We start from the raw sequence: 24,246 nt of genomic DNA on the forward strand, positions 1-24,246 counted from the left end.
ATAGATAGATATACAGACAGACAGCTAGATAGATAGATAGATAGATAGAGATAGGCAGATAATGAAATGATGGATAGATTTAATTTGGGATGGATATACATGTTCCGATAGAAGAGCAGAGCAAAACTATATATATCTACCATATACTATAAATATATATGATATATATATATAGAGGCAGACTGATAAAACAAATCAGATGAATAAATTACAGATAAATGATGGAAGACTTTGTGGCGAATTTATATGCTGTGCTCTGCATTAATTGCTTTGTTGTCTGCAGTATAAAGATGCGATACATGATTAGACTGCACTCAGCATACATGATATTACGGATGCAGAGGTTTGTCTGGGCAGGAAACAAGTGTTTTTAAAAGGGTCATATGATGCGATTTCAAGTTTTCCTTTCGTCTTTGGCGTCTTACAAGCTGTGTTCGTGAATAGATAAGATCCCTAAAGTTTCACAAAACTAAAGCTCTCAGGTTTAAACCCAAAGAGATTTTCTTGATAAAACCCTTTTTAAGACATCGCCCACACCCTCCTAAAACGCCTCGTTTAAACACGCCCCCACATGTCTACATCAACTGTGTGGGGAAGATTTGCATAAAAACCACCCAAAATGTTCACGCAAAGAAAGAAGGCCTAACTTTGATTGTCGCTGTCGTAATTGTTACACGCAGCCGCCGTCATGTCATGTAGACGCTGTGGTTGGTTTGTCATTGGGCCCGCGCCCAAAAAACAAAGAAAAAATAAAAAAACCTTGTTTGGCCCTTCCAAAAGAGGACACAACTAGACAATCAGTGGTAAGGTGTAGTTACAATATCAGCAGCAGCGCATTTTAAGGAGGACTGTTTCCCGGGAGAGTAGCCTACAATGCTGACTGTTTTGACTCGCAGTCTGTAAGTACGTTTATATACTTAAAGAATTTGCCACTGATGATTCAAACGCAAGTTTTGAGCAGTGGAGAGTAGCACTTGTTGTTTGTATTTTTTCCCTTTCACAAATGCAGACATGATTTTATGTTTACATATGTTTATGTTTGCGATATGCAACGCAACATGTAAAAAGACAGTATAAGTCATTATAATCAGTAATTATGTCCCCACTGGATGTAACAAATGCCTGGTTTGTAATGGGTTTTGTTGGTTTTGTCTTGTCGTGGCCGGGACACACATCACAGTATAGTAAGGGGCGTAACATTTCCATCACATGCTTGAGGTATTTGGCCAATCACAACGCACTGGATAGTTGGCCAATCAGAGCACACCTCGCCTTTTCAGAACAATGAGCTTTGTAAACATCGCTGCATTTCAAAAAGGCGGGGGATATAGAGGAGAAATAATAATGTACAGTATGGGACAATAATGTGTTTTGAACCTTAAAACGCATAAACACATTGCATTACACCAAATACACCAAATAATGTTCTTTTTTAGCAACGTCATATGACCCCCTTTAAAATGATACAAGAAGTTTGTAAACTTGAGTAAATGAGGTTCATTCTTATAGCTGCAGTCCGTAAATTTTGCCTCTTTGTCGCCATCTCTGTTTGAAAACCTGCAATTGCAGTTGTGTGCAGAATTATCTTCCTTGAGTTGGTTGTGCTCCAGCGCGGATGAAATCTAATGGATTTTGAGGAGTATGCGTTGCTGGCCGCCAGTAACCACACCGGTGTCGGATATTCACTGTACTTCAGAATCACAGATTTAGCCTGTGTCCTTGAACATATGACCCCAAATATGAATTTTCACCGTGTATTGTCATCTGAACAAGGTACCCAGCCTGCCACTTTTGTTCTCTGCACTAACTGTAAAAAATAGCATTACAAGAAATTGTGCTACCAGTGGTGATTTAATCTAAATTAGCTCAAATCACATCAAACCATGCAAATTATTCTTATTGGATATACTTTATTCTCAAATTAATTAATGTTCACAACATCAGCATTTACATGACTGTGAATATAGTATGTATGTAGCGTGTAGATTTTCAATTTCTGTACAGTCTTATCTCTAATTATCATACCATTATCTAATTTCATATTAAGAAGTTCTTTTAACCCCAAAAAGCAAATTATGCTTCCTGTCGAACTGGTTGTCTTTAGAATACAAATCTTGTGTAATCCCAGGCTATCTGTAATCTGCTATGCATTCTCAAATTTCCTGTGAAAACCTACCCTACCACTCAAATTAGAAAACATTATTATACAGATAGCCATTGTGAAACAGGCTAAGTAGAGGGGATAGTTTTTGAACACTGGCTGCTGTTATGTACTTGCCTCAAATATTGATTTCGGATCATTTTAAACCAAAAAAAAGTTTATGGACTGCAGCTTTAAAGTCAAATGAAATCAAAACTGTGCATATTTAATTCTCATCATACAGTGACTAGGGGCTGGGTGATATTTTTTGCATGTCATATGCGTATATATTTATCACGATATTCATTTACCTTTAAAATGGCGGAAGGAAATGCTTTCCCACATGCTAGTTGGTGACCTTGAAGAAGGAATAAAAGCATAACTTGTTTGTTCACAATTAACCTCCACTCTTTTTATTTACTTATTTTAAACTTATTTTTCCCTACAAATCTGTTTTCCAATTTATTTATTTTGTTTGCCCATTTTATTCTGTGTCTAATGAAATAAGAGAATATAACTTTAACAATTGAATTAATAATTTAATAATCCATGATTTTAAATTATGTTAAATCAAAATGAGGAATAGAACAATTAATTAAAAAACATAGCATTTTTATTTTTTATCACACAACATACTAGTACAAATGAAAGCGTATGAAAAAATATCTTAGATGTCTTAGATCATATAAATACCTTAGATTCATTAAAATATAATTATTGAAAGTACAATGTGGGTTGCAAATTGTTCATGTTGACTTTAATGGCTTTTAACTATTATGGCTAAACATTGTTAGGTTTTACTTCAGATTAATCTTGAAATACTCATATAAATTTACGAAACACTTTGGCGGTGAAATGATATACTGCCTGAAACATGACCTTCTAACATTTTTATCAGTTATTGTCTAAAAAAACGATTTCAAAACTGTATTCCAAAAACCCATTAGAAATTCCAGAGGAACCAAAATTGGTTTAATGCTAATTGTCATCTGGGTTTCAGGAGCACAGACGGAACTAGGGTTGCATATCCCAAAAGCATCATAAGACTAAGTAGACTGAAGAGAGCATTGGTGTGATTAGTTCTACAATCTTTTGAGAAACGCAACCCCTTCTCATATTCGGACCTATCGTTCCCCACACAATGATCCATTGTTTAAAAATTCATGTAAATGAGTGAAGAAAATATGACATTATTGGTATCATCTGCAATTCATGGTAGTTCCAATTCATGATCAATTGTGATCAACAGTTTTTTTGGTTTGGGGTCAAATAAACATTGACCTTGTTTTCTACAGGAGTTTTGGGGAGGGGGGGGGGGATGCTGCTGCTGCATGAAAAATGTGAGCTTCTTTCTGATGCTCTTGACAACTTTAGATGCGCAAAAATAAATGTTACCAACAATCAAACTTTCTCACTTACGAAGACTGTCCTGTTTATCGAGCACATTATGATGAACTCCCACTGTCTTTTTCCTCGAAATTCTGCCTCTGTTACAGCAGGAACACTGGTTTGGAAAAAGCACTCCGGAAAAGAAAGGATTTGTCATCAAAAAATGAAGGAAGATGGTGTGCCTGCCTCTTCAGAGCTGTTGGTGGGTACATTATTAACCACCTGATGTTCACTTGAAGTCAAAAGAATTAGTAGATGTTATCTTATTAGGTGGTTCTGTATCTTTTTAATGTGTGACCCCCATCACTGCACATTTTGCATGCCTCCTTAATCAAACACACCTGATTCAGGTCACCTGCTCATTAGTAGGAGATTCACAGACTTGAAATGGGTGTGTCAGACAAAGGAGACATGCAAAATGTGCAGTGATGGGGGTCCTCCATGAATGTGGTGGAGAACCACTGATCTAATTCATCTATTGACCATCATCTAGAACTTGGGTGATTGTCATTTTCAGTTTGGCATAATGCTATCCATATGCACAGAATCGCCCAGAAGACCTACTACTTTTGGTACAAATGCAGTGATGCAACAATACTGTATCTCACAATGCAACGTGCTTAACTTAACCTTTAATCTCCATTGTGACAAATTTAATGATAATATAATCTGTTTTGATTTTATATTATCTTCTGTTAAAATATTTTGAAAGAAGTCTCTTATTCTCCCCAAATCTGCATTCATTTGATTAAAAATACAGTAAACAGTAATATTGTTTAAAAACATTACAATTTGAAAATTATTATTTCCCAACTAGGAATTTATTTTAAGCCATGTAATTTATTTTCTGTGATGCAGAGGTGCATTTTCAGCATCAATACTCCAGTTTTCAGTGTCCGACATGGTCCTTCAGACGTCGTTCTGCTATGCTGATTTGCTGCTCCAAGAAACATTTTATTATTATCAGTGTTAAAAATTATTTTAAATCTCATTATTTAGACATTTGTTCACAAAATTGCATTAAAAATTTTAAATAACCATTTTTTTTTATTCCCAATTCACTGGCTAAATGCCACATGTTGGAATAATTTAGTGTTACAGGGACAACAATGTCAGACAACTGTTGCTTAAAGTGATTGTATGATTGCATAATACATACATCTTACATGCTATTTAAAAAAATAGTAATAGTTCACTCCACATGATGCAAAGAAGCCAACATTCAAATTAACATGGACTATTTTTAATTTCTTAAATGCATGTTTATGATCTTATCTCTACTTGATTCCACTGCAACACTTGCATTCATAATATATCTTGGTTGTTAAGAAAACTAATAGTAATGGTCAACCTTATGCTTGTCTATATACAGTAATGTACGACCCCATGTACCCTGTTGAGTTGCTGAGGCAGCTACCAGAACTTCCCTCTAGGTTGCGCTACTTTATCAACCTATCTGAAGTATTCGGCACTGTACTGGGTTGAACACAAGAAATTTTCGCTGTGTAATTCAGCTTTAAAAAAAACCCAAATTTCCTGACTTTGTTTTTGTTTCCTGAATAACAAGTTAGCCTTCTCCTTTCTAAAACCAGTAAGGTGTGATGTTACACCCACGCCCACTATGGGCGTGCACCTTTGACCCTTTTTGAACCCTTTCAACATAAATTTCAACAATGACTGAGCAAAGTGTAAACAGCACACAGTACACTTTTTATTGGGAGGTATTATTAATGGAGTTCTTTGTAGTTACATCTTAAACTGATAATTGCCATCCAATAAAAAACATACTTATTATAGGATTTTTCTCTGAACCACCATTGAGTGGCATCTGACCCTGGTTCCTTTTTTCATTCTCTCTTTTGTGCCTCTGTTTCCTTCTCTTGCTGCTTCTAATCTGTCCTCCTTACCCCTCTCTCTCTCTTGCACACACAAATTCAGTCATTAATCTTTTTCCTGTTTTCATTAATATACAGAGGTCCTCGTGGATGTTTTACACCGGATTTGATAAAACGGGCATGTGATGTGTGACCTACATGAAGCGTTCCCATCAGGGACACTGTTGCACAGTTCTTGCACTCGCAGGTGGGAAACTATCCCATCTCCAAACAATCCACTCGAGTCAAACATACACGTTATATAAATGGCCCGATGGGTAATAAGGTTCTCACAGTCAGTGTGGATCAAGATAACCCAGGGCAGGACGGTTTCATAACAGGAGGGCTCTTGATTTGACGTAGTGGATATGAATGTTGTATTTAGATATCTTGGAGACCATGTTGACTAATGACTTAGTCAAAGGTTCTTGCTTCTGAAATTTAGCTTTACATGGTCATTTATATCGACCCACCCTTTTTCTTTTTTGAGTCATATATCCTTTTAAGGCTGCATTAATGCTGGGTTTATCTTACAGAGAAGCAAAGCAGTATCAAAAAACTGCTCCTTATGATTTGACACTTGGTATGTTTTAGTTCTGCTTTCAGAATTTATGTTATCACACTTAAAATTTTGGAATCGACACCAGAGCAGCCTTAAACTCGGGCTTGAACTGCTTTAATAAAAAAAAAAAAGCATCCTATTTTTCCATGATTTGTCTATTACTTGTTATTCTTTAATGCAGTAATGCTGGCGGATTAAGATTGTTCTCATCACATAATCAGTCCTGTCAACAAGGCAGCAACAAAACAGATCACTGCTATCAGATTTTGCCCTTATTTTCCTGGTCAACCTCATTGTTTTGTTGCTGTTTTGGTTCTCACATTATGAAAAGATGGGTCAGGAGAGCAGTGTTTAATTCCCATGAATATCTCTATTTAATCCTGTTATTCCATCGTCAAAACAAAACCTGACATTATTTACTGCTCAACAGTTTGGAATTTTTTTTTAAAAATGGTTGGAAAGAGGAAAGAAGTCTTACCAACACTTCCATCTTTTTTGATCAAAATACAGTAAAAATTATATTATTACAATTTAAACCAGCTGCTTCTATCTTTCAGTATATTTTAAAATAAATGTATTCCCTCTGATGCAAAGCTGAATTTTCAAGCATCATTCTCCAGTCTTCAGTGTCACATGATCCTTCAGAAATCTTTTCTGATATGCGATTTGCTGCTTAAGAAACCTTTATCATTATTATTCATGTTGAAGACATTTGTGCTGCTTCATATTTTGGTGGAAATCATGAAACATCCTTTTTTTAGGATTCTTTGATGAATAGAAAATTTCAAAGAACTGCATTTATTTGAAATAGAAATCTTTTGTAACATTAAAAATGTCTTTGTCACTTTTATAGATTTAATGCATACAAAAAAAAAAAAAACTTAATGACCCCAGACTTTTGAATGTAGAAATAGTTTAGTTTAGTGGTACTCTGCTCGATGTGGAAAGCTTCACTAATAAGAGAACAACATGATTTCTGCATGTCACATTCAACCCCTGTATGACTCTGGATTTTGTAATAATTTAGTTTCTTTTGTTCAACGCAGCTAAACCTGACATTCAAGTTTGCAGGAAGGAGGCTCATGGCGCTAGCGTGCAAATGGTTATGCAATGTTTGCAAATTGGTTTGCAAATGTTTTCCAAAGTATTTTATCTCAGAGGTTATATCCTGGGAACTATTCAATGGTAATTTGTGGTGGGTGTTGTAGTTGAAAGCCAGCTGAAAGTTTGGACAAACCTTCCTGTCTTTATTAGTACTGTATTCAATCCATCTTATATTTTATCCACTGACATTCTTGAAAAACTTTGTGAGCTGCATCCCGTGAAAGCTTTTAAACAGTATTGAAGTAGTGTGCATACAGTGTGCACATTTATAGACTGCTTTTTTTTTCAGTATCAAGCCTCCAAAGTTTGTTTTACATTTATGCATTTATATCCAATAGAAGAACAGAAAAAAAAGAAATGCATGCCATGTGCATACAATTTATATTGTCTACAAAAACTACATTCAAACAGGCTTTAGATTATTTAAGATCATGAGAAACCGATTATGTCCAAACATTCAACAGGTAAACTATACAACCCAAACTGTCGGTGAATTAAGGGAATAAGTGGAAATAATGACGTGTCCGACTGGCTACTTGTTTTGACAGAGTTTCTGATCAGACCCATCATGTTTCAACCGCATCATGGGGGGGTATGTTTTTCATTTTTACAGAAAATGAGCACTAATATGGACACATGCTTAACAAACACTGTGTCTTCTGTTTCGATAGTGAGAATTCTGCCCCTGTGGTTTCAGTTTTGCTAATTACAAAGAGAAAAAACCTTCAAGAGGTTTCGTGGTTTCACACATTAGCGGTTTGAGTGGCTGAAACAAGTTGAATCCACCCAATCTACTAATGTTCAACAACGGTTGTAATATTCCCACTTAGTGTGGTTTTATACAGCCACGGCCTAATTTAAAAAAAAGTTTTGTTGGGAATCACCACATCCTGGTGAAAACGTTGCAGGTATTCTGTGCTTGCAGTAATTGTTGTTCAGGGTTTCGTGTTGGGAATGCACTTCTTTCCTTTATGATACGTGGAAACGGTGTCATGTGTTAGATCCCTGCTCCCTAGCGCCCAGCATTTCGCTCTCCTTTCCAGTGCTGGCTCTGCTGGTTATCCAGAGCACCACCACCCTCTTTCCAGAGCTCGACCTGGTCTTTAGTGAAACGGGGAAAAGCAGGGGGAAGCAGTTGACACCATTACCAAACACACACACTGGCTGTTTACTCTCAGGAGTGGGGTGACTGGACCAGCCAGCTAAACAAACACTAATATAGGCTCTTCAAAACAGTTTAACCAATGTAGTTTCCAAAACTGTTGGCCGTCAATAGCTCAAGCTCCGCAGGTCAGTGGGTTGAAAAGGTGCAGATTCTTGTACTGTAACGAGAGCTCGTTTAAATGCTTTATTTTTCCAGTCGTCCCATTGAAGATTCTGGTTACAGGGTGGATCGTAATCCTACACTGAAGGAAGTTGAATGTTTGTTTGTTCGAGAAACAGTTTTGCATTTGTTTGTTTTTGCCTTGGATTTGCACATTCTTCTGAAGTGCAACAGTGTCGACTGTGCATTTTTCAAAGACTCCCTCTTTCCAAGCAAATTTCGATATAGTGGGATAAAAGCGCCCAAGTATGTGGGTGGACCTCTGACCCTGTTCTATAACAGTCTGCCTGTGATGTGAAGTTTGCTAGAGGTTTTGTATTTGAATAAATATTCAAAAAGCATAGTTATGGCTCTTAAATCTGATTGGATGTGCCATGTTCAAAGTCGTTGTAAAATAGCTGATATGGGGCACTTTTAACATCATTTGAATTTCGTACTAATATGGTCTTATCTACAGTTATGCTAATCAGCTTGATTACTTTACAGAATAATTGTCTATACTGGAGAAAATCATTTGTTGCAATGTTGTCTTTACGATGCTTGATGGTTATAGGATGTTGTTATTGTTAACTAAAACTATTAAAATAGTTTTTGGGCAATGATGAACTGAAGCGGAAATTAAATATAAAATTAGATGAAAAATTAAAAAACTTAGTTATTTCAGTTCATATTTTTAAGTTAACTAAAATTAATAAAACTACCTACTGCTAACTTTTGCAAATAAAAATACATTTAATAGAAATATAAATAAAAAAACAGAACCTAGTGAAAATGACACAACCACATAACACAAAATACTCAAATTTAAATGAAAAACTACTATATATATAAAATAAAAGCATATTTAAAATATGAAATAATACTATAATCACTATATATAGAAATGCTAAAATAGCATTGTTGGAGGTGGTTGGTGATCTCTAGATAGGGTTCAGGTGCTCAGTCAGTTTGTTTATTTTTTCAAATCGCTAATCATAAATATCTGCAATAGTAAAAGCGATGTTTGCCTTTGCAAACACTGCTAATAAATGCAATTGTTGATTGAACATTGGTGTAATTTATTATGTAGTGGTGTTTGGTAAAAATTAAGCTGTAATGCAAAGTCCCGCAGTTGCTTCTTGCTTTGTTTTAATCCTCTCCAAGAACTTTTGTATAGGATATTGCAACAAAACCCTTTTTATTCGTCATCTAGGCTTTTTTTGTCCCACTCTGTTTCCCCAGAATTAAGTTTAAATATGTGTACTTCCTTTTGTCACGTCAGTTGTTTTTTTTCACTTTCCCTTTAAGTAAAGTTCTATTTCAGGAACAAGTGTTATTTATTCTCTGATCTATCTGAGGCTCCCTGGCAGACGCAGGGCTAAGAACAGCCTCACCTGAAGCAACAATAACCTCTACCTCACATGTCTGAATCTGTATATAAAAATCCCCGTCATATTGCAAAGCACATTTCAATGTAAGCCCTGAGCCCATTTTCCCCTGCACGCACAGCAGGATCTCTTCCAGATACCTGCTTCTGTAGTAAACAAAGCTGTCTGTGGCCCTGCCATGAACCTCTGACAGACAGCTCGGCTGCATTCCTCTCATTTTGCAGTTCGTCATCTTGTTGTGATTGTAGAGCAGATGCCACAAATGCCATAACATGATTTGATGTAGTGGGAAATGCAAAGGTGTGGCTGAAATTCCTTTCTCCCAGATTCATCGGTGGCGTCCACCCACCTTACCCTTGGGTAAAGGATCGTTCACCCCCAAAATGACTTTCATTGTATGCATAGGAAACACACATAAGTGGTGTCCCAAATAACATACTGTGCACTTATGTGATGCATTGTGTACCCAACCATCTAGTTTATGAATTTCATAAGGGTGGTATGTCCTCCAGCGTCAGAGTCTGATAGTCTTTCCTCTTTGTTATGTCAGGAAAACTGCTACAGTTGAGTTCATGAAATGTCAAAAATTCCACACTTCATTTTTTGGTTAATTTAGCACATCATCTGGATATTTGAAATGCACTTTTAATCTGACCATACTATTTATACTACAAAAAGGCAAAGAATAATGCCTAAGTATGTGAATTGGTACACGCCTGTAGTCATGTAGGCTTGAAACGATGTTAATGGTGATAGAATTTTCATTTATAGGTGAATTATAACCTTAAACTCCACTATTGAATGTACATGATATGGACATTTTCTTATAAAATCTTCAAATCAGTCACAACAAGGTCAACGCACTGGATATTTGTGAACATGAAATGTGAAAAGCATAGGTCAGCTTTCAACTATCTGGTCCAGCATAGTATTCGACTCCTGGACATCATTTACTGCCTTTGTGGCAAACATGGAGCAAAGTTTGAAGCCATGCTGGAATCAAGGGTTGCTAGTAGATTCCTTGTCATAACATTGATCGACCCCTTCTAGGACAGGAAAGTACAAGTTTCAACATAAGCACCGCTCACGTAACATCTTTTTATAGTGCTTGGTTTCTATGAGACGGGAAATGGTGTAGAATTTGAGAATGTTGACTAGTTTGATCCAGCGTAAGCCAGCAAGTCTGATAATGAGCTGTAGAGCAAAGTCAAGGAGCGTATTTCGATTGATCTATCGCAAATGTTGTTTATAATGTGCGTTTAACCGACGAAAACCGTTTTGAAACTCGGTTGTAAAATGGTTTCAATCACTTGACTTGCAGACGGTGGTTGTGATAAGACCGTCCACCCTTTAACTTAGTTTTCTCGTGAACTTTTACACATCTGGAAGACAGATGCTCAGCAAGTCTCTCCAACTTTCGCCTAGACACCACCAAGAGCTGCATCTTCTCTTGCCAATGTACAGAAAACATTGTCATCACCATCTCTTGGCATCATTTCTTACAAAACCAAGCTGCTGATGAAATCGTATAGACACATAATTCAAGTCTGGAGTTTTACGCTGGATTTTTTCAGTGGTCCTCTATGACCTGCACGGGAGTGTGCCAGTAGACAGCATGCCTGGTTGCAATACAGTCTCGTGAGCATGAATGAGTGTATTTGACCATCAGGGTGTTTCTGGAGCAATAGTAAGCTCTGTGTTACTCAATACCCTCATGATCACCGGCTGACATTTCTGGCTCTAATGTAACTCAGTTCAGTCCGTACATAAGCCATTATTCGATATCTAACTGTACTTCCTTAGCTATGGAAAGCACAAGGTGTACTTTAAAAATACGTTTGTGATCTGATCCCCCAATGCGCTTGGCAATCAATATGCATTGATCTATACGATCATAATCTCAAATTCATAGCGTATTGAGGCTCATGATAAGTGAACAGAACACACGGTAGTCAATAAGGCTGTTGAGTGGAGTTACCTTTGGGCCTGCTGTAACTGGTGCCTGTTTTTAGAGTACTGCATCGATTCATTTGTTTGAAGAGCATGTTTACTGATCGGCTGTCAAGGTGGACGTGGCCTGTCAGATGAGTCAAGGAGCATACAAGAGTGCAGGTCAGAGCGTGGGTGACCTCAGCTCTTTTCTGGATGAACTCTGCAACTTATGTTCCACACAGTCATATTTGGACACAGGGCATCAAGGTTTAACCTTTTAATCCCAGTTTTTTCCCAGACATGGAAAATATCCAAATGATGTGTCATTAGTAACCCTTTGAAATAATCAATAATTATTTTTTGACATTTTTTTGGAAAAGAGTGTGAAAAATTGTGTTTTATGGTCGGTCACAATAGTGACCGGTGGGATAATGTGTGTACTGAATTAACATATTTCTGTAGTCATAAAAATTGTTATATATCTTAGCTCAGCTATTTTCAACTGTTTGATCACATTCAAGGGTTACTATTATGCATAAAAAACCTTATACAACTTTGATAGGAATATTGAGATAAAATACAAAAAAATACAACCATCAACGTTTTTTATTTTTATTTTATTAAAATGTTGTATGAAATATATCATCAAATTTTTATATTAGCGCTACTGGTATTACAACATCAATATTGTAAATTTGTTGTAACATTTGAACTTCTAATTTAGTGCAATATTTTGTCATTGCAACATTTTAGTGTAATTTTCACTGCTAACTGCAATTGGATTTATATTGTATACCTAAGTTCACTGTTATCCCACTGGTCACTATTGTGACCATCAACATGTTTACTCATTCTATGACCACACTCATCAAAACTGAATATATGTGTATTTATATATTAATACTAGACACCTTAAAGATAATGTGTACAAAAATCTTTAGTTTAACATATTTTACTAGCCTTTCATTTTGGATCTTTGATGCAGCCATCATCTTCTCAAGGTACAAACAGGAAATAAACTGCTCTGGTCGTGACAATTTGCACTAATCACGTGAAACTGCACATATTATATTGAGACCCTTTATTTTCTCCATATTTGCAGGAAGTGCACTAAAATATCAGTAAGGATTTTTAAGCTTAATAAATGAAAACCTTTTTTACGGTCACTATTATGACCAGTGGGATTAGATGGGTTAATGAAGTAGCTATGGTAAAAATATCTGTTAAGTCATGTTTGCGTCATGAAGCAATTGTGAAATAGGTACAGGAATAGTTCACCCAAAAATTACAATTCTGTCATATTTACTTGAGTTCATGTTAAATCTGTGAGACTTCTGTAACATATAAGGTGTACAATATATTCTTTCATGACAGCAGCACTTGAGGTGACATGAACAAAACCTGATAATCATGTTCTCCAGCATGATTGGGATTTGCTTACATTTAGCCATAGAAATGCAGAAGTTCATAATCTTGAGATTTTTCTTTCATTTTTTCAGAATTCCTTAAACATTATGCCAGATTTTCAATGTGGTCTTATATTTTTAACCCAAGCAGTTTGGTATACAGTCATGGCCAAAAGTTTTGGCAGTGACATAAATTTTGTGTTTGGCAAAGTTTGCTGCTTAAGCTGGTGTGGTGTTCATTCACATTGTTTCTAGATTATATTGTGTAGAGTGATCAGATGCGTTTTAAATAATTGCTAAAAGCTTCATTGGCAAAAAAAATGAACTTTTCACAAAAAAATAAAAATAAAATAAAAAATTCACAGTTTTTTGATCCTGACACAAAATGACCAGCAGGAAATGTGAAAGTGTGAATGAGTATTAGTCAGGTGAAATCACTATCATTATTAATTAAATTGTAAGAGCAGACTGGTTGCTATAAAAGGAGGGAAGAAGAGCTTCCAATCATTGTGTTCTTGTTAGCAATGGTCACCTCAAAAGAAACACGTGCAACCATTATCGTTTTGCATAAAAATGGCCTCACATGCAAGGGAATTGCTACAAAGAATATTGCATCTGAAAGAACCATTTACCGGATCATCAAGAAGTTCAAGGAGAGAGGTTTGACTGCAGTGACGAAGTCTTCAGGACGTCCCGGAGAGTCCAGCAAGCGCCAGGACCGTCTCCTCCTGAGGAGTCAGCTACAGAATCGTGTCACCAGCAGTGCAGAGCTTGCTCAGGAATGGCAGCAGGTTGGTGTGAGAGCATCTGCACACACAGTGAGGCCAAGACTTCTCGACAACGGCCTGGTGTCAAGAAGGGCTCCAAAAAAGCCACTTCTCTCTAAGAAAAATGTGAAGACTGAAATTCTGCAGGAAGTACAAGGAATGGAGTCCTACCATGAGTCCTCTGTCGTGCCAACAGTGAAGCATCCTGAGACCATCTATGTGTGGGGTTGCTTTTCAACCAAGGGAGTGGGCTCTCTCATAATTCTGCCCGAAAACACTGCCAGGAATAAAGAATGGTATCAAAACGTTCTGCAAGAGTGACTTCTTCCAACGGTCCATGAGCAATTTGGTGATGATCCGTGCATTTTTTCAGCATGATGGAGCACCATGTCACAAAGCAAGAGTGATAAAGAAGTGGCTCGAAGATCATTACGTTTAAATTTTGGATCCGTAGCCAGGCAACTCCCCAGATTGCAATCCCATAGAGAACCTTGAGTCAGTCCTCAAAAGGCGAGTGGACAAGCAGAAGCACACAAATTGTGATCAACTCCGGAGAACTAATAAGATAGGAATGGATCGCCATCAGTCAGGATTTGGCCCGGAAGCTAATATCCAGCACGCCAGAGCAAATTGCAGAGGTTATGAAGAACAAGGGTCAACACTGTAAATATTGACTCATATTTTTTGCCAGTAAAACCCTTTAAAACTTATGATATGCTTATCATTGTTTTTCAGTATACCATAGAAACATGTGGACAAATAAACTACAAATACTGAAGCAGCAAACTTTGCAAAACACAAAATTGATGTCACTGCCAAAACTTTTGGCCATGACTGAAGGTTGTTGGTGTTGTTTATACTGAGCTGTCTTTTCATTTTGGCAGTTTGCGTTTCTCTTCATTGCATCCATACTGTTTACATATGACACATTTCCTGCTGCTGAAATATGTGAATGAAGCTCACGTAGGATGTGTAAAGTTCCTGGGAATCTTCTAATTTGATTCTTCTAATTCAGCTCATTGTGATGTCACAGCAGCCCTGCATTTTGAGGATAAACCTTATCGATGACCACCAGACCTCAAGGGCAGGTCTAAGCTCTCTCTTTTGTAAGCTGGGCCTGCCTCTTTCTTAGAATCGAGACACTATCTGTGGCCTACATCAGTGGAAGTGAGCTTGTGGTTTTGCTCTTGCTTGGTGGACCTCTGTTCTTCTCTTTTCTCATGAATTCTATCAGCGGCATTGCTCTTTCGCGGTAGACCTACCCAGCAAATTTCTCTATTCCGCTTTTTTTATTCACTGCCGATCTTTTTCTCATCACTGGCTGCGGAGAGGTCAACCACTCGCTTTTAGTGTTGGGAAACGACCTATTGCTGAGTGATCATTGCGGTGGGCTAGTCATGTTTTCACTGCTGTTGAGACACAGTTATGTGAATGTAAACAGCAAAGTTTGTCTGTGTTCTGTTTGTTTGCATGACCATCAGAATAAAGATATTGTATCCTTATTTCAGAGATCATTAAAATTAATATGTGCCGCATTACTTTATTTTGTCTGTTAGAAAGACTATTAACACAATTAAAAAAAGTTAATCTAGGTTCCAATGATAAATGCACATAATGAATTATAAATGATACATTATAAAGGTTGCAGCTTGCATAAAATAGGTGTAGATTTATAACGTATCTTGGGATAAGAATATCGCATAGGCTAAATTTACACAAGAAAGTAATACTTTTATTCAGCCATGATGCATTAAATGGATTAAAAGTGACAGTCAAGACATATGTGATATTAAAAAATATTTCTGTTTCAGATGTTTGCTGTTCTTTTGAACTTTAGTGTATCGTAGTTTTACATAAAAGTATTAAGCAGCACAACCATTTCAAACATTGATAATAATAAGAAATGCACCAGATTAGCATCAGTAATTACATGTTAAATATATATTAAAATAGAGCAATTATTTTAATATTTCACAATGTCAGCGCCAATAGCCTCATGGGCATCGACATAGTGTCATTGCATGACGGGCGTCCCGAGTTCGAATCCCAACTCAAGGACCTTGCCCAATCCTGCCCCCCTCTCTCTCCCACTTCGCTTTGTCATCTCTAAACTGTCCTGTCATAATTAAGGCAAAAAACGCTAAAAATAATTCTTTAAAAAAAATATTTCACAATATTTATTAATTGTACTTTGTTTTGTACTAATCAAATAATACAGTCTTTGTCAAAATAATTTGTGGCCTAATAGTTGGACTTGTAACCCGAAGGTTGCAGGTTCGAGGTCCGGCAGGAATTGTCGGAGGGGGGAGTGAATAACCAGGTGAGACCCTTGAGCAAGGCACCGAACCCCCAACTGTTACCCGTGCGCTGCAGCAATATGGCTGCCCACTGCTCCGGGTGTGTGTCCACGGTGTGTGTGTGTTCACTGCTGTGTGTGTGCACTTGGATGGATTAAATGCAGAGCACAGATTCCGAGTATGGGTCACCATAGTTGGCCACACATGACTTTCGCTTTTCACTTTCAAAATAAGAAACTTCTTTCAAAACGTTTTAAAAACCTCACCAATCGTAATCTTTTAAAAAATAGATTTTTTTTGACTGGTCATTAGGCAAAAACGAATGGCATAAACTGCCACTCTGAACAACCCTGGAAACACCCGAGAATACACTCAGAAACACCTTAGTAAATTCTTGGAAGTGGAAAACCTTTTATATTGTCTGAATAAGTATTTATTCAGATGTGCAAAACCCACCGCCAGTTATGCTTGGGTGTTCTGAGTTGTCTCTAAGGCATTGCTATGTGGTTTATTAGGGTGTACTAGGTGGTTAATTATTGGCCCAGATCAAAAGAGCCTTAGAAATGTAAGTTTGGTCACCTGTTAAAGTAATAACAAACCTCTCAATGTGCCATGTGACTTTTACTCATGTCCAAAGCGTGGTTCAGGATTAAAAATTGGCATCATTTGCTCAACCTCATGTCAGTCCAAACCTGTAGAAGATATCTTGAAAAGTGTTTTTGTCAAAAAAAAAAAAAAACAAGTCAGCATGATCCAAATGTGTTTGGACCCCAACATTCTTCAAGATTTATTTTGTGTTTCACAGAAGAAAGACAGTCATACAGGTTTGGAGCAACATGAGGGTGAGCAAGTGAGGACGAACATTTTGGGTGGACTACCCCTTTGAAGTTAGCAGTTTTGAAAAACCATTAACCCAAAATATAAATGTTGAAGATGCAATTTAGGTCAATATATACTTAAGGAAATATTTTTCCTTAGTTCTCCTTACTGTTTGTACATGCAAAAGTTCCAGCTGAGTGCATGGCCCCACGTGGCAGCACCACTATAGTAAAGCTGTTTGTTATTCAAATTTGGGGTGAAATCAGGAAAAAAAGAAGGCAGGTGTTTATCATCACACATGAGTCAGAAAAAATGCAAAGGAGCAAAGGGAAATCCCTGACTCTCCCCCGCGGCACCCACTGACAACGGGTCTGATTATCCACTGCACCATGCTGTAATGAATGGAAAGGGTAAGACAGATGGAAATACCATCATCAGGCCAAATGGGGAACCAAAAGCAGACCGAATCTCCAGCTGCTGTTCTCCTCCTATGTTTGAGCTCAGATCTTCCTACAGTTTCAAATGTCAAGGTCCTGATTTTAACAAATGAACCTGTGTCTAACAAGCCCACTGAACCGGTTTAGAAAAATTAAAAACAAAGGTTTTATTGTCCTAACTGCTAAATGCATTTTTACCTGACAAAAAGAATAGAAGTGGCTTCTGATCCCAAAGCGTAGTGTTGTGCCAACAGCATTTACCTTCAAATGAAAAGCTCTAAGCATTCATAAATGGGCAAACATAGGGAGTGACATCTATAGCTAGCTTATGAAAACAACATGGACCTGCCAAAAAATGCCAACTATTGTTCATGTTGGGAACAGTACGACAGGTTCTTTCAGATCAAATTAATATCCTAAGAAGTACAGAGTGTTCAGTCAGTGCCAATTGCTGAGCATAATAGCAGTAATGAAAAAGTTTTTGCTGTAGGATATTCGACTAGACATTGAACTAAACCAAAGTTTCTCCACCAACAACATCCTCTTTCTCACACCCTACACTATTGTATCAGATAACATATAGACAGGTTAACAGGGCCTCTTCGGGGGAACTAAAAACTCCAAGTGTCTTTAAATAAAGCACCTGTATTGGTGCGTTTGTTTGAACTTTCATTTAAAGCTTGTTTTTTTTTTTTTGAGGCAAGTGCAGCTTCCTTCGTCTGATCAGAAGTGTCACAACAGAAGTGGGCCGATACTGCGAAAGAGGAAATTGACTAAGAGATTCTCAGAATCTTTGCGGATAGTGGTCATGTGACTAGCCGGAATGAGCTTTGAGGCTAAGGCTCATTTGCATATCACATCGCTACTTTTAAAAGGAAAAAGGTGTTGGCCTCTGAGCGGAGCTCGTATGCCCATTTGTTTACATTTGCACCGTATTTGGGTCCCTTGTCTTGCTTTGAGTCACTCGCACATAAATGATTATGATAAAGCCCGCCAAAAGTGGCGCTTGCGGAACGAAACATGTTGCCTTGCACGCATGCATGCATTACAGAATTTGCCTGTCAAAACCCCTCAAGATCACTCAGTGGTTACTTGCACACTTTTATTTCATAAGGTGTTAAAAGCTAACTTCATGCAGCTATAAACTAACATGAACAATATTGTTTTTAAGTTTGTTTTTGTTGTTTTTTTTGTTCTAAAAGTGAAGACAAAAATTATAAAAATAAATACAGTTCACTGAAAACTGTGTGGCATGAAATAAATGCAAAAATGACATTGTGTACATTGTTACATAACTAAATAACTTTTTATTTTGCAGAGACACTACAAGAAATTGAAGAAATTGCAATAAAATGTTATTAACTTGTAAAATGAATGCATGTAAAGATCATGTTGTGTTTATTTGCAAATAAACCTTGTATCATCGTCTTTCTACAGCTGATCAGGTTTATGGAGACCAAGATATGCACGAAGTCGTCCGCAAACATTGCATGGATTACTTGGTATGTGATGTTCTTTGGGATTCTCAGAGTGTACAAAACCTGTTCGTGTTTTAATTAAATTCATGCTTTCTGTATGATTTTACTTGCAGATGAAAAATGCAGATTACTTCTCAAACTATGTAACCGAGGACTTCACTACATACATCAACAGAAAGAGGAAGAACAACTGTCATGGAAACCATATTGAGATGCAGGCTATGGCAGAGATGTACAATCGGCCAGTGGAAGTTTATCAGTATGGCACAGGTGAGTCGAATTTGCATCAAGTGTCAATAAAACTGAATTACGTACATTTCACAATACACCACCATGCAAGTACCTGAGTAAATAACGATGACCGATTTGAAAATTGTTTCATTGATTTATTGGTATTGCAAGGAATTATATTTACATTTACATTTAGTCATTTAGCAGACGCTTTTATCCAAAGCGACTTACAAATGAGGACAATGGAAGCAATCAAAATCAACAAAAGAGCAGTGATATTTAAGTGCTATAACAAGTCTCAGTTAGCTTAATGCAGTACACATAGCAAGGTTTTTTAAATCATATAATAAATAAAAAGAAAATGAGAAAAAAAGACAGAATAGGAAAAGAATAGAGCAATCTAGTGTTAGAGGCATTTAACAACATAGTGTTAATTGTATAATAAATAAAAACAGAAGATAGAATACAAAAAGACTAGAGAAGCTTTTGTTAGTGTCTTTTTTAAGAAAACAAGCTGTTAGTAAATAAATAGAGTAAACAAGCTATTAGTTGGTATTTTTTTTTTAAGTATTTAATTTGAATTTTTTTTTCTAGAGTTAGAGGGTCAAATAAAGATAGAAGAGATGTGTGTTAGCAGATTTTTGGAGATGTCTAAGGACTCAGCTGCTCGGATTGAGTTGGGTAGGTCATTCCACCAGGAGGGAACATTTAATTTAAAAGTCCGTGAAAGTGATTTTGTGCCTCTTTGGGATGGCACAATAAAGTGACGTTCACTTGCAGAACGCAGGCTTCCAGAGGGCACACAAGTCTGAAGTAATGAATTTGCCTAACTGGTTGGTGAAATTGTGATGAAACGATGGGTCTTGGCAAGGTTGAGTTTGAAGGTGATGTTCCGTCATCCAGCAAGAAATATCTGTTAGACAAGCTGAGAGGCGAGCAGCTATCGTCGGATCTTTAGGATGGAATGAGAGGTAGAGTTGAGTGTCATCAGCATAGCAGTGATATGAAAAGCCATGTTTCTGAATGAAAGAACCTAGTGATGCCATGTAGACAGAGAAAAGAAGTGGTCCAAGAACAGAGCCCTGAGGCACCCCAGTAGTTAGATGCTGCGACTTGGACACCTCACCTCTCCAAGATACCTTGAAGGACCTATCTGAGAAATAAGACTCAAACCACTGGAGTGCGGTTCCTGAGATGCCCTTTGCCAATTGACAGGAGGATTTGGTGGTTAACCGTGTCAAAAGCAGCGGATAGATCCAGCAAAATAAGTATTGAAGATTTGGAATCCGCTCTTGCCAGTCACAGTTTCAGTTGAATGTCCACTTCTGAAACCAGACTGGTTGCTGTTGAGGAGGTTGTTCTGTGTGAGAAAGGCAGAGACTTGGTTGAACACAGCTTGTTCAAGTGTTTTTGCAATGAAATGGAAGAAGGGAAACCGCTCTGTAGTTCTCTAAAAATAGATGGGTTGAGGGTAGGTTTCTTAAGTAGTGGAGTTATACAAGACTGTCTAAATGCTGAAGGAAAAACACCTGTATGAAGGGATGTGTTAATGATGTGAGTGAGTGCTGGTACAACTGCAGGAGAAATGGCTTGAAGGAGATAGGATGGAATAGGATCAAGCGGACAAGTAGTAGGTTAATTAGAAAGGATGAGTTTGGAGACTTCTGTCTCAGAGAGTGAAGAGAAGGATGTGAATGAGTGTATCTTTGCTGGTAAGATGTGTTTGACAGATTGTGGTGTGGGAATTTGTGAATTTTTGGTTTTTATTTTATTAATTGTGAACGTGGCAAAGTCGTCAGCTGTTAGAGTTGATGAAGGAGGGGGAGGGGAAAAGATGGAGGAATATGTTTTAAAGAGCATGCGAGAGTTAGACGAATTGTTAATTTTGTTATGGTAGTATGTCCTTTTAACAGTGGAGAGTGGAGTCATTAGCAGAGAAGGAAGAGAGGAGTGACACATTAAGGTCAGTAGTATTTTTTTATTTGCACCACACCCTTTTAGCAGCCCTGAGCTTAGAACGATGCTCGCGGAGAACATCAGAAAGCCAAGGGGCAGAAGGGGTGGTATGGGCTGGCCCGGTGGTCGGGGAGCAGACAGTGTCTAAACAAGATGTAAGAGTTTGTAAGGAATTGTCTGAAAGACAAACGCAATCAAGAGATGATAACTGTTTAGGGGGAGGAAGCGAAGATGAAACCATAGCAGATAGCCGAGAGGGTGAGAGTGAGTGTAGGTTATGTCGAAAGATGACATGTGGAGGGGTATGTGTTGTGTCAGGAACCATGTTGAGGTTAAAAGTGAAGAAGAAGTGAACCGAGGTGTGCAGTGGAGTAACCAGTACATGATCAGTTGAGCAGTGTTGTGTGTAAATAAGGTCCAGATGTTTGCCTGATTTGTGAGTAGCAGTAGTTGACACTCGGTTGAGATCCAAAAGAGGCAAGCAGAGTGTGGAAGTCTGCAGCCTGAGGTTTATGTAGGTGGATGTTGAAGTCTCCAGGCATAACTAGGGGGAGTACCATCCTCAGGAAAGTTTGAGAGCAGCACTTCTGATTCATCCAAGAAGTTACCTTGTGGTCCTGGGGGTCGATAAACAACTACAAAATGGATTTTAGAAGTGTGGGTAATAGTGAGTGAATGTGATTTAAAGGAGCTGTTAATACCTAGAGAAGGTAAAGGAATACATTTCCAATCATTAGAGATGACCAGTACCTCCACCTCATCCAATCAGACGGGGAGTGTGGGAAAATGAGAAATTATTGGATAGGGCTGCTGGTGTAGCAGTGTCCTCTGGTTTGATCCACGTCTCTTGTCAGGGCCATGAGGTTTAGTCTTGAATGACTAGTTATAGATGTAATGAAATCTGCTTTGTTTACTGCAAACATGACAATTCCAGAGACAATAGAAAAAAAAGTAGTGTATTAGCAGACATAGGCAAAGTGTGCAGGTTGTTAGGATTGTGCTGCCTATAGTGTGTGATGTGTGGTTTGTGAGTGGGAGTATTAGTAGGGATATGGAAACACATAGTAAGAGTTGGTCATAAGAACTGAAACAGAAGTGAAGCAAGGTGTAGAAAAGAGGATGAGTCAAATGCGATCCCTTGCCAGTGTCCCTGCACGGTAGACTCAGTGGTCTTTACACTCTTCAGTCTTCACACGAGGGCTGCGGCTAATACTAACCTTTTTTTTATATCCATTTGACAAAACGAAAATTTAATTCAGCTGAACACGCTTTACGGTTTAACACAACAAAGGGCTAAGCAAGCGCACGACTCTGACAATGTACGCGATGCAGCACGAAACCAAATGCAACTTCAGCACTTCACAACAACAGTAAACAAAACTAGCGTTTCCTAGCAGCGACAACAATATTTACATGCAATATGTTTAACAGCCTTTGTGGTGATGCATGTTGCTTTTATATTGATGCATAAGTAAATCTTGTTCCTTGTTCTGTGTGTTTCTAAATTATTATTTTGATGGCTTCTTTTATAACCAATCAACACGTTCCATGGCATCCACCAAAATAAGGACGAGCCAATCAGAGTTAGTTACCATCGGAACATTCACTACAACTCTGTAGTGAATCCCAACAAAGCCACAATTGGAGTTGGGCTCGGACTTCCTGCCTTCAAACCAGGGGTGGGTATCTGCAATATATATACATTTTCTTCTAAAATGAGCATTTTTATCAGACTCCTATGTGTAGGTTCAGTTATTTCACTTTAATGGCAACGAATAGGATCTTTTCATTGCCACTGAAGTGAATTTACTGAACCTACACGTAGGAGCATAATAAAAATGCTCATTTTAGAAGAAAATTTCAGACACCACTTAGAGGCTTTTGCATCTGAACTCATATATAAGTGAAGCATTTTTACTAACTACTTTATTGGGACCACATTACATTGCTTTTAAAAAGTGTACAACTCACTGTATTAAAAAGAAGTAACAGATTCATTCTTTTTGTAAAAAATGTATAAAAACATGGACGTGGTGTCCGTGACGTCACCCGTAGACTCCTGAAGAGCATTTTTGAAGCTCAAAGTGTGCAGAGCGGGCCATCGCCATCTTGGCAGCGATTAACCACGAGACTCTCCCGGATAATCGAAAATGGGCAAAAAGGCAGGAGCTAGTTGCTGAAGCCATGCCCACCTAGCGCGACGGCATTTTCAGCAGCGGCAATCCACCTGTCACTCAAGTGGCCACGCCCTTAATTATGCAGAACTTTAAGGCTTAATATAATTTAAATGGATGAGTTATAAAAAAATTCACCCCCTCACAGTTGTCATGAAGGGCAAAATTAGCAATATAGACCAAAATCATTTTTTTGAACCAGGCTGTTAACATGTTTTTTTCTGCTGTAAAGTTGTGCATTTTATCATGGGGAGTCTATGGGACTGACTCCCTTTTGCAGCCAGCCTCAAGCGGCCAGTCGATGAATTACAGTTTTAGTCACTTCCTTGTTGGCTTCACGAGAGAAAGCGGGAGGTTGTCGCTCGGGTGTAATCCATTAATGAAGAAGTATTTTTTTAAGTGTCATTTCGGTGAGAATATCTGGTGATTGTTTGCGACTGTGCTTCATTTTCAATGTGAAATATGCTAATTGCTCTTGCACTTTGGTGTTACTATTGTCTCTGTGTATTCTTGCACGTACACCTCCATCTGCTTGTGCAAGAACAGCCATTTTTTAACATGTTTAATTTTTTGAAATGCAGTAATGACCTGTATTTCCTATTCAGGAATGTTTCACAAAGTCATTGTGGGTTTGTGAATTAGGAAGTCCATTGAAAATACTGTCTCGTCAGATTGTTCCTCCCATTCACTCAGGCAGTTCCGTCAGCTGATCCAAAGTCTGAATTTGGCGACAGTCGTCATCAAAGCCACAAAGAGACAACAAAGTGTGACCCGCCGTGTCCCATTTCCCAGACTGCTCTGGGTGGAAGAGGGGGGGAACATTCCACACGTCAGTGGTTTCGGGGGAGCCCTATTAACAGCACACTGTTTTGTTTACGTGCCACATGCCTTGTGATAATTTAAGCCGGGCAGATCAAAGACAGATCATGCCTTCCTATCAAAAACAGAGGCACAGTGTGTGTGAGCTAGAGCGCTCTGACTAATTTGTG

General features: G+C 37.9%; 1 pseudogene; it reads left to right on the top strand.

Annotated features, from left to right (window-relative positions):
- Positions 1-24,246, top strand: part of LOC109095355 — a 29,682-nt pseudogene that overhangs the window by 288 nt on the left and 5,148 nt on the right.

The sequence above is a fragment of the Cyprinus carpio genome, chromosome B8 (assembly GCF_018340385.1).
Source record: "Cyprinus carpio isolate SPL01 chromosome B8, ASM1834038v1, whole genome shotgun sequence".
Lineage (NCBI taxonomy): Eukaryota > Metazoa > Chordata > Actinopteri > Cypriniformes > Cyprinidae > Cyprinus > Cyprinus carpio.